Here is an 11,649-nt window from a genome sequence, read left to right on the forward strand (position 1 = left end):
GTGGCGAAGCATAGGTCTGCAGGATTTCCTGAAGTGGAGACAAATAAAATTCACACCAGAAATAAGATTGAAGGGATGGCAGCATGGGTTAGCTAATATTTTTTTTAGTGGAGTGGAATGATTAGCAATCCGAAGATTGTGTGATGTTGCCTCTGCTACAGTACAACAGAAGAGGGGACTGTTAGAAGTTTCCAAGTTGCAAGAATCAGTGAGTGAAACCAAAGTTGCCTATTTGAGTTTCAATGCTTTTGTCTGTGCTTGATAAATGTTTATTTTAGAATGACTTGGCTGCAGATAGCTGTAGCGTCGAACTAACTGCTTCTGCCTTGGCAAAATGTGTTCACTGTTCTAAGTGCTGGGGTAGGTACAAGTTGAACAGTCCCAGTCCCACATATTTAATCCCTACTTTAGAGGTGACGTGGTGGGGCTGGGATTAGAACCCAGGTCCTTTGACTCTCAGGTTTATGCTTTTTCCACTAATAATAATAATGATGGTATTTAAGTGCTTACTATGTGCCAAGCACTGTTCCAAAAGCTGGGGTAGTTAGGTTGTCCTAAGTGGGGCTCACAGTCTTAATCCCCATTTTACAAATGAGGTAACTGAGGCACAGAGAAGTAATTTGCCCAAAGTCGGCTAAGGAGCGGAGCAGATTTAGAACCCATGACCTCTGACTCTCAAACCTGTGGTCTTTCTACTAAGTCACCATCCTTGTATACTTAGTTGCCTGGCCACTGTCAACTTAGGTCCAGCTTTTCTTGTTTGCCAATAGAAATCTCTTCTGCTGAGGTTAAATGGTACCTGCCTTTTCCGAACAGAGAGTTTTCCAAAAGTTTTTTTTTATGGCATTAAGTGCGTACTATGTGCAAAGCGCTGTTCTAAGTGCTGGGGCGGTTACAAGCTGATCAAGTTGTCCCTTGGGGGGCTCACAGTCTTAGTCCCCGTTTTAGAGACGAGGTAACAGGCACAGAGAAGTTAAGTGACTTGCCCAAAGTCACACAGCTGACATCGGTGGAGCTGGGATTTGAACCCATGGCCTCCGACTCCAAAACCCGTGCTCTTTCCACTGAGCCACGCTGCGTCTCTAGTTTGGGCAGTAGACATATCATAGATACCCATTACGTGGCAAAGCCTCCCCATTCTCTCCACTATATTTCATTCATTCATTCAATCGTATTGAGCGCTTACTGTGTGCAGAGCACTGTACTAAGCGCTTGGGAAGTACAATTTGGTAACATATAGAGACGGTCCCTACCCAACAGTGGGCTCACAGTCTAGAAATGTTTGGTACCTTTGAAACAACATTGCATGTAATGTCAGCAGTGGATACTTGTAATAATAATGGTGGCATTTATTAAGTGCTTACTATGTGCAAAGCACTGTTCTAAGCGCTGGGGAGGTTACAAGGGGATCAGGTTGTCCCACGGGGGGCTCACAGCCTTAATCCCCATTTTACAGATGAGGTCACTGAGGCTCAGAGAAGTGACTTATCCAAAGTCACACAGCTGACAATTGGTGGAGCTGGATTTGAACCCATGACCTCTGACTCCAAAGCCCGGGCTTTTTTTCACTGAGCCATGCTGCCAGCTGTTATTCTTCTTGCGTGACCTTGGGCAAGTCACTTAACTTCTCTGTGCCTCAGTGACCTCATCTGTAAAATGGGGATGAAGACTGAGCCCCACGTGGGACAACCTGATTACCTAGTATCTGCCCCAGCGCTTAGAACAGTGCCCGGCACATAGTAAGCACTGAACAAATACCAACATTATTATTATCATTATTCACTAAAGCAGGTCGTACTGGTGCAGTGGAAATCAAATCTATTCCAGCTGAAGTCTCAACATTCCTTGTAGCCTTTAGGAAAAACTTTATTGGGAGAGGAAGCAGACTATACTATACTATAATATACTATACTATAAAACTTCAAGAGCTTAGTACAGTGCTCTACACACAGTAAGTGCTCAATAAATACGATTGAATGAATAAAGTGATTAAAGCTGAATAGGAGTATTGATTATCATTTTAAAACATACTCAGAGGAGTATTCTTTTTTAAAAGGTCATTTGAAAACATTTAATCAGAGCCGTATTCGTTTTTTAAAGGTCAAAGTTACATATTATGCCAGTTTTTAGAGCAATTCTGCTACTAGATGGGAGTGTAGTGGAAGTGGATTTTGAAAGGCATTTTTAGGTTTCCTAAACTGTTCATTTAAACTGTGCTGAGCCCACAGTAAGATCATCATCATCATCAATCGTATTTATTGAGCGCTAACTATGTGCAGAGCACTGTACTAAGCGCTTGGGAAGTACAGATTGGCAACATATAGAGACAGTCCCTACCCGACAGTGGGCTCACAGTCTAAAAGGGGGAGACAGAGAACAAAACCAAACATACTAATAAAATAAATAGAATAGATATGTACAAGTAAAATAAATAAATAGAGTAATAAATATGTACAAACTTATATACGATGACTTACTAGTGACGGTTTGTAGTTTCACAAGGGGGGCACTTTGGGGCTTTACCCGTGACAGGTGATTGCAGGCCTGTGGGGGTGGAGCATGGAGGGAGGCGAGGCCTTCTCTCCTTGTTCTACCCGGTAATCAATGAATGGCTGCACATACAGACACAGGTGTGAAGCCTAAAGCAGATTAAAGGCGGTGACTGTGACTCGCCAAGGCACGAGGAGTGGAAGCCAAGCAGAAAGAAGCACGTGGAGAGAGGCAGGCAATCGGGAAGGAAGCACGTGGGAGAAATAAGAATAAAAAACCATGCAGAGCAGGAGAAGAAGCAGTGGAAGAGCAGCGTTTATGGGAGGCTTGCAGCGGTCAGTGTCGCCAGGATCAAGAACGGACTCCTTTGGCCAGCAGACTGGAAGTGGACCCTTGGTGGAGTGAGTGTGTTTACTTGTGGTTTAAGTAAAAAACAAAATAGTCACCCTGGTGGTGTGGGCTGACTCTCTTGTGTGCCACTGAGGCTGCCCAAGTCCAGGAAATCAATCAATCGTATTTATTGAGTGCTTACTATGTGCAGAGCACTGTACTAAGCGCTTGGGAAGTACAAATTGGCAACACATAGAGACAGTCCCTACCCAACAGTGGGCTCACAGTCTAAAAGGGGGAGACAGAGAACAGAACCAAACATACCAACAAAATAAAATAAATAGGATAGAAATGTACAAGTAAAATAAATAAATAAATAGAGTAATATGTACAACCATATATACATATATACAGGTGCTGTGGGGAAGGGAAGGAGGTAAGATGGGGGGATGGAGAGGGGGACGAGGGGGAGAGGAAGGAAGGGGCTCAGTCTGGGAAGGCCTCCTGGAGGAGGTGAGCTCTCAGCAGGGCCTTGAAGGGAGGAAGAGAGCTAGCTTGGCGGAGGGGCAGAGGGAGGGCATTCCAGGCCCGGGGGAGGACGTGGGCCGGGGGTCGACGGCGGGACAGGCGAGAACGAGGTACAGAAAAGACCTCGCTGGTATGACCTAATGCGTTATTCATTCATTCAATCAATCAATCAACTGTATTTATTGAGCACTTACTGTGTGCAGAGCACTGTACTAAGCGCTTGGGAAATACAAGTTGGCACCATATAGAGAAGGTCCCTACCCAACAGTGGGCTCACAGTCTAGAAGGGGGGAGACAGAGAACAAAACATATTAACAAAATAAAATAATTAGAATGACTATGTACAAGTAAAATAAATCAATAAATAGAGTAATAAATCCGTACAAACATATATACAGGTATATTCATTCATTCAATCGTATTTATTGAACATATATACAGGACCAACCAGTAGATGGTAAGGATAATAATGATGGTATTTGTTAAATACAGAGAAGCGCACCAGCTTGAGAGTTGGAGGTTGGTAAGAATAATAATGATGATATTTGTTAAACACGGAGAGTCAGAGGTCATGGGTTCAAATCGCGGCTCCGCCGATTGTCAGCTGTGTGACTTTGGGCAAGTCACAACTTCTCTGTGCCTCAGTTACCTCATCTAGAAAATGGGGATTAAGACTGTGAGCCCCACCTGGGACAACCTGATAACCTTGTTTTTTCCCTAGCGTTTAGAACAGTGCCTGGCACGTAATAATAATTATTTATTGAGCACTTATTATGTGCAGAGCACTGTACCAAGCGCTTGGAAAGTACAATTCGGCAACAGAGACAATCCCTACCCAACAACGGGCTCACAGTCTAGAATTTTTTTGTCAAATGGACAGTAGTCTGAAAGAGGAAAAACTCTGGTTTTAGGGATAACATTTGTACTTTAGCACTGTAAAGGATATAGCTATACCCAGGCCCTGAATGGGAATTCAATTTACTTTTTAAAAAAATGATGGGAATATAGACGCTTCCAAATAGGAAGCCACGGTGGTCCTATGCTATGGGAGGGAAAATAAACTGCAGAAAAATAATGATATTTATTGAATGCTTACTCTGCATAGAGCACTGTACTAAGTGATTGAGCTCAGCAGAGTTGCTAAGCACTTAGTATAGTCCTCTGCACCCTTGGTTGGTAAATATGATCTCTGCCCTCTAGAAATTGACCAAAAATAGACTAGAAGCACCGCACAAGGTTTTACGATTGATTTGTGAATTCAGCACCTAATACAGTGCTTAATGAATGTCACTAATTGATAAATGTCTCTAAGATAGGTGGTCCTCTGTTTGAAAGAGTGGATGCCAGTCAATCACTTCTCATTTTGTTAGCCAAAGTTAAATATTTCCCACCTTTTCCATGTCAGACCTGGGTCTTTGGTCACATGTGATCAATTCTCCAGGAATTTGAAGTTGTTGGAGGCTGTTTATTTCGGGAAGCTTCATAAACGGAAATCAGAAAATCCTCTTCTTGTAGAAGCCGCTTTCTGTTTTTGTCAATGATTCTCAGGCACTTACTGACTTGAACTTTTTTTTTTTTTTGGTAGAAATGATTCCCCTACCTCCTCATTCTCCTTCCTTTCCCCATGTTATTTTCTACAGTGAGACAAATATCCCGCAGAGTGATTTCTATCGTGTTTTAGAAGCTCCGCTTCCAAATCAGCATTATTATCTATTCCCTAGCTGGGAAGAAACATTTGGTACTGACAACATTTTCATATTCTTCTGGTAGTAATAGCATTTATTAAGCGCTTGCTGTGTGCAGACTACTGGGAGAGCTGCCAGAATATGTAGCCCCTCTTAATATGACATCCTCTAAAAGAAGGGGAAAGGGAACGTGTAACTGGCGTAAATAATCACTTCAACTGGTTTCCAAGACACGTGTGAACTAGGTGGGTTAATAATAATAATAATGGCATTTGTTAAGCACTTACTATGTGCAAAGCACTGTTCTAAGTGCGGGTTCCAGCTTCCTGAGGGGTGAGGAAAGGCCACTCCCATGGATTTGGCTAAATTGTTATCCCACAGATTCTTGGGCAGGGAGGGCACCCAGAAAGAGCTAATTTATCCACCCTTTGGAGCTAGAAAAGAGGTTTCATTTGTTCCCTCCCAGCAGACCAAGGTCCCCAAGTCTCGGTCTTGTTCATTCATTCATTCAATCATATTTATTGAGCGCTTACTGTGTGCAGTGCACTGTACTAAGCACTTGGGAAGTACAAGCTGGCAACTTATAGAGACGGTCCCTTCCCAACAGCGGGCTCACAGTCTAGAAGGGGGAGACAGAAAACAAAACATATTAACAAAATTAACAGTGAGTTCCAGTCCAGGGCTTGTTCCCTGTGCCCACTAGGGACACATTCATTCATTCAATCGTATTTATTGAGCGCTTACTGTGTGCAGAGCACTGTACTAAGCGCTTGGGAAGTACAAGCTGGCAACTTATAGAGACGGTCCCTACCCAACAACGGGCTCACAGTCTAGAAGGGGGAGACAGAAAACAAAACATGTTGACAGGCGTCAAAACCATCAGAATAAACAGAACTAAAGCTATATATGTGCATCATTAATAGAATAGCAAATATGTACAAGTAAAATAGAGTAATATGGATGAATATATACAAGTGCCGAGCTCTCCTCCTCCCTTCAAGGCCCTACTGAGAGCTCACCTCCTCCAGGAGGCCTTCCCAGACCGAGCCCCCTCCTTCCTCTCCTCATCCCCGCCGCCTTACCTCCTTCCCCTCCCCACAGTACCTATATATGTGTATATACGTTTGTACGTATTTATTACTCTATTTTATTTGTACATATTTATTCTATTCATTTTATTTTGTTACTATGTTCTGTTTTGTGGTCTGTCTCCCCCTTCTAGCCTGTGAGCCTGCTGTCGGGTAGGGACCGTCTCTAGATGTTGCCAACTTGTACTTCCCAAGCGCTTAGTACAGTGCTCTGCACACAGTAAGCGCTCAATAAATGCGATTGAATGAATGAATGAGGGAAGGGGAAGGAGGTAGGGCAGAGGTGCGAGAGGTAAAAGGGGACTCAGTCTGGGAAGGCCTCCTGGAAAACTTTGACCTGACTTCGACGGGATTTGAACACAGAACCCCCTGATCTGGAGTGAGATGTGCTACCGTTGCGTGCATTAGGGCTGCTTCAATATTGGCCCCCCGAGACTAGCCCAGGGGAGATGCTCAGGGAACAACCACCACCCCGCTTTCCCAAGCCATGAATAGCCCAGAATGGCAGTGGCTACAGTAACTTGGGGCCAGGTGTTCCCCACTGTGGAAGCAGGGGATAATAATAATAATAATAACATTTATTAAGCACTTACTATATGCAAAACACCATTCTAAGCGCTGGTCATGGGTTCTAATCCTACTTCTGCCACTTGTCAGTTGTGTGATTTTGGGCAAGTCACTTCTCGGTGCCTCAGTTACCTTATCTGTAAAATGGGGATTAAGACCGTGAGCCCTGATTACTGCAGTCATACAGTCATTCTCCCCCTTTTAGACTGTGAGCCCACTGTTGGGTAGGAACTGTCTCTATGTGTTGCCAATTTGTACTTCCCAAGCGCTTAGTACAGTGCTCTGCACATAGTAAGCGCTCAATAAATACGATTGATTGATTCTGTAATCTTATTGTAATTCTGATTACAACCTGATTACTCTGTATCTACTCCAGCGTTTAGAGCAGTGCTTGACATGTAGTAAGTGCTTAACAAATACCAGCATTATTATTATTATTAGGGACTGTCTCTATATGTTGCTGATTTGTACTTCCCAAGCGCTTAGTACAGTGCTCTGCACACAGTAAGCGCTCAATAAATACGACTGAATGAATGAATGAAGGTTACAAGGTGATCAGGTTGTCCCACGGGGGGCTCGCAGTCTTAATCCCCACTTTACAGATGAGGGAACTGAGGCACAGAGAAGTTAAGTAACTTGCCCAAAGTCACACAGCTGACAATTGGCGGAGCTGGGATTGGAACCCATGACCTCCGACTCCAAAGCCGTGCTCTTGAGTCACGCTATGAGCGTGCTCCTTTTATTTTTAACTTTTTTTTTTTTAATTAGGCCACACTGCTTTTTAGTTGTCTGGTTGCTGTCAGGTATTTGTTAAGGGCTTAGTGCGTGTCAAACGCCTTTCTAAGCTCTGGGGCAAGTACAAGTTAATTAGGTCAGACGCAGTCCCTGTACTGTGTGGGGCTCACGATCGAAGTAGGAAGGAGAGTAGTTATTTAATTCCCATTTTACAGTTGAGGAAACAGGCACGGGGAACTTAAGTGCCCAAGTTTAGAAGCAGCGTGGCTCAGTGGAAAAGAGCCCGGGCTTTGGAGTCAGAGGTCAGGGGTTCAAATCCCGGCTCTGCCAATTGTCAGCTGTGTGACTTTGGCTAAGTCACTTCACTTCTCTGGACCTGTTACCTCATCTGTAAAATGGGGATTAAGACTGTGAGCCCTCCGAGGGACAACCTGATCACCTTGTAACCTCCCCAGCGCTTAGAACAGTGCTTTGCACATAGTAAACACTTAATAAATGCCATTATTGTTATTATTATTATTAAGTTTATGCAGTTAGCAGTTGGCAGAGTTGGAATTAAAACTCAGGTCCTCCAACTCCCTGGTCTGTGTTCTTTCCACTAGGCCACACTGCTTCTCTTTCTAGGGGAAAGAGCAGGGCCTAGTGGATAGAGATCGGGCCTGGGAATCAGAGGATCTGGTTTCTAATCCCAGCTCCACCACTTCCTTGGCTGCTGTGTGACCTTGGACAGGTCACTCCTCTTTCCCTCATCCATAAAATGGGAGTTAAGACTGTGAGCCCCGTGTGGGACAGAGACTGTGTCCAATTTGTTTAACTTGCATCTACCCCAGCGTTTAGAACAGTGTTTGGCACATAGTAAGCATTTAACAAATATTATTATTATTATTCTCCTTTTACCCCTCCTTCCCCGCCACTGTTTGCTCTGCCCCACCATTCCAAATGACAAATTTAGCTGCTCTGGAACTGGGCAATGACAATTCACATGGAAATTTATCGTTGTGACTAGGCATCAGAAATTTATCTTATTTCAGAAAGTAAGGATAAACAAGTCTGGGACAGTAGGGTCTCACAGAGACATGGCAAATGAGTTGATGTATTCCCTGGAAAAAAATCCAGGTAGTAGCCATCACTGGTTATTTAGCATCATCCCAATTGGTCTCCTCCACCCTTGGTGAAAAACTGTAGTCCCTGGAGAGCAGTGACCTCCTTCCCCTCCCCACAGCACCTGTATATATGTATATATGTTTGTGCATATTTATTACTCTATTTTATTTGTACATGTTTATTCTAGTTATTTTATTTTGTTAATATGTTTTGTTTTGTTGCCTATCTCCCCCTTCTAGACTGTGAGCCCACTGTTGGGTAGGGACCGTCTCTATATGTTGCCAACTTGTACTTCCCAAGCGCTTAGTACAGTGCTCTGCACACAGTAAGTGCTCAATAAATACGATTGAATGAATGAAAAGTGGCAGAGCTGGGATTTGACTCCAAAGCCCATGCTCTTTCCACTGAGCCACGCTGCTTCTCAATTTGTTATTTAAAAGGCCAGGAGGTCAAGCGATTTTTGCCTCTGTGGACTTGGGAGGCGATTCTGATAAAAATCCAGCTGCCAGGCTCTCACATGGGCTCTTTCTCTCCCTAAGATTGGCCAAAGGCCCATCTCAGCGTGGCTCAGTGGAAAGAGCACGGGCTTTGGAGTCAGAGGTCATGGGTTCGAATCCCGCTCTGCCACATGTCTGCTGTGTGACCTTGGGCAAGTCATTTAACTTCTCTGAGCCTCGGTTACCTCATATGTAAAATGGGGATTGACTGTGAGCCCCATGTGGGACAACCTGATCACCTTGTATCCCACCAGCGCTTAGAACAGTGCTTTGCACATAGTAAGCGATTAACAAATGCTATTATTATTATTATTATTATATTATTATCTCTAACCTTTTTTTATGGTATTTAAGTGTTTACTATGTGCCAGGCACTGTGCTAGGTGCTGGGATAGATAAAAGCTGATCAGGTTGGACACAGTCTATGTCCCACATGAGGCTCACAGTCTTTATCCCCTTTTTACAGAGGAGCAGCTTGGCTCAGTGGAAAGAGCCCGGGCTTTGGAGTCAGAGGTCATGGGTTCAAATCCTGGCTCCGCCACTTGTCATCTGGGTGATTGGGCAAGTCACTTCACTTCTCTGTGCCTCAGTTCCCTCATCTGTAAAATGGGGATTAAGACTGAGCCCCCCGTGGGACAACCTGATCGCCTTGTAACCTCCCCAGGGCTTAGAACAGTGCTTTGCACATAGTAAGCGCTTAATAAATGCCATTATTATTATTATAACTGAGCCCTAGGTAAGTGACTTGCCTGAGATCACACAGCAGACATGTGGCGGGAGTCAGGATTGGAACCCAGGGCCTTCGGACTCCCAAGCCTGTGGTCTATCCTCCAGGTGACCGCATTTCTCGTGTGAAAGTGCCTGGCAAATAGTAGGTGGTTAACGAATACCACCATCATCATCGCTGTCACTTGTCCCTGTGCCCACCAGGCCTGGCAGCAAATCTGTGCTCCGACACATCTCAAGTACTGTCAGTATGTTCCTCTTTAGGAAAATCCTCTGTCCCGTCCGCCCTTGACACATTCCTTCATTCAATCGTATTTATTGAGCGCTTCCTGTGTGCAGAGCACTGTACTAAGCGCTTGGGAAGTCCAACATATAGAGACGGTCCCTACCCAACAGCGGGCTCAGTCTAGAAGGACGTATCTGGGTCCCTTAGCAGGAAATGGTAATTTTTCCACAGCAGACTGTTTCCTTGCCAAGGATGTGTTTTATTAGGAAGCACTGTTGAGAGTGGGTGAAGATTTCCCAAGCCCAGACTGGTTCTTCTCACTATATAGTATATATATATATAGTATAAAGTATAGTATACATATATATATATATAGAGAGAGAGAGAGAGAGAGAGAGTATAAAGTATAGTGTGTATATATATATATATATATACTATATATACTATAGTATATACTATATACTATATATACTATATATATATATATAGTATAATCACTAAGCTTTAAACCCCAGGGTAAATAGAGACAAAAGAAGACTCTGGGGGAAAAACAAATGCCGCAGGAGATATTACAGGAGAAGCCTAACTGGGGAAGGCTAGCACCGTGAGATGGAGCTGGGGATTCCTACAAGAAAATGGGTGGCGGTCCCAAGAGAGACATCCCTTTGGCAGCGTCTTTCCGCTGCTGGACTTTTTCCCCAGAGAAAGGAAAGTTTTGGCCGCAAGATGAAGGAAATAGCCTGTTCCGCACCACAGCATCCACCGGCCGCTGAAACTTCCAGAAACCAAGCCGAACAAAAATATGCTTTAATTGCCAACTCTCTTCCTACCGTCTCCTCACTTCGCCAAAAATAAAGGTCCTGTCTTTAGTTCAGCGGAGATGGGCTGAATCGGCGTGACATTCAGACAGACGTGTTTGGAATAAATATTCAAATGAATGATGCTTATTAACTATAGCGTGGCATATTTATCTCTCATTAGCATAACAGCGGGGGTTGACAAGGGAAGGGTTTTTTGCTTCTGTATCTTATTAAAGGACAATAGATCATTAGAAAAAAAGTGCAGATGCGTGCAGTGTATTTTCCAGACTAGGTGTAATTAGAGCCTGCATTATTATGATATTGTTTTGTTTATCGTTCCGCTGATTGAGATGCACGTGGGAGCCCAGCTGGGCTCTGCAGAGAGGTTCTGGTGAGGATGTCAAAGAGTTACCCTCTCTTCCCTCTCCGGTGGCAGAGAGAAGAACACGTAGGGGGAAGTGTGGTAGACTTGACCTTCTCCACGAGAGACCCCAGCTGCTTCAGAAAGAGAGGTGAGGTCTTATTGGATACCCTCCATGTTCAGTCATTAGCAGAGTGGATGGCTCTTCTTCGTACTGGTGTCTTTTTGGTGATGTCATTCTGTCCTTAATCACTGGGCTGTCTGGGACTATTAGTATTATTATTGTATTTCAGTACCTACTATGTACAAAACACCGTTCAAAGTGCTGGAAGGAGAACAGGCACTGAATCCCCATTTTACAGATGAGGAAACTGAGACACAGAGCTGTTAAATGACTTGCCCAAGGCTACACTGCAGGCAAGAGGCCTTTCCAGACTGAGCCCCCTCCTTCCTCTCCCTCTCCATCCCCCCGCCTTACCTCCTTCCCCTCCCCACAGCACCTGTATATATGT

This window comes from Tachyglossus aculeatus, chromosome 21 (assembly GCF_015852505.1).
Source record: "Tachyglossus aculeatus isolate mTacAcu1 chromosome 21, mTacAcu1.pri, whole genome shotgun sequence".
Taxonomy (NCBI): domain Eukaryota; kingdom Metazoa; phylum Chordata; class Mammalia; order Monotremata; family Tachyglossidae; genus Tachyglossus; species Tachyglossus aculeatus.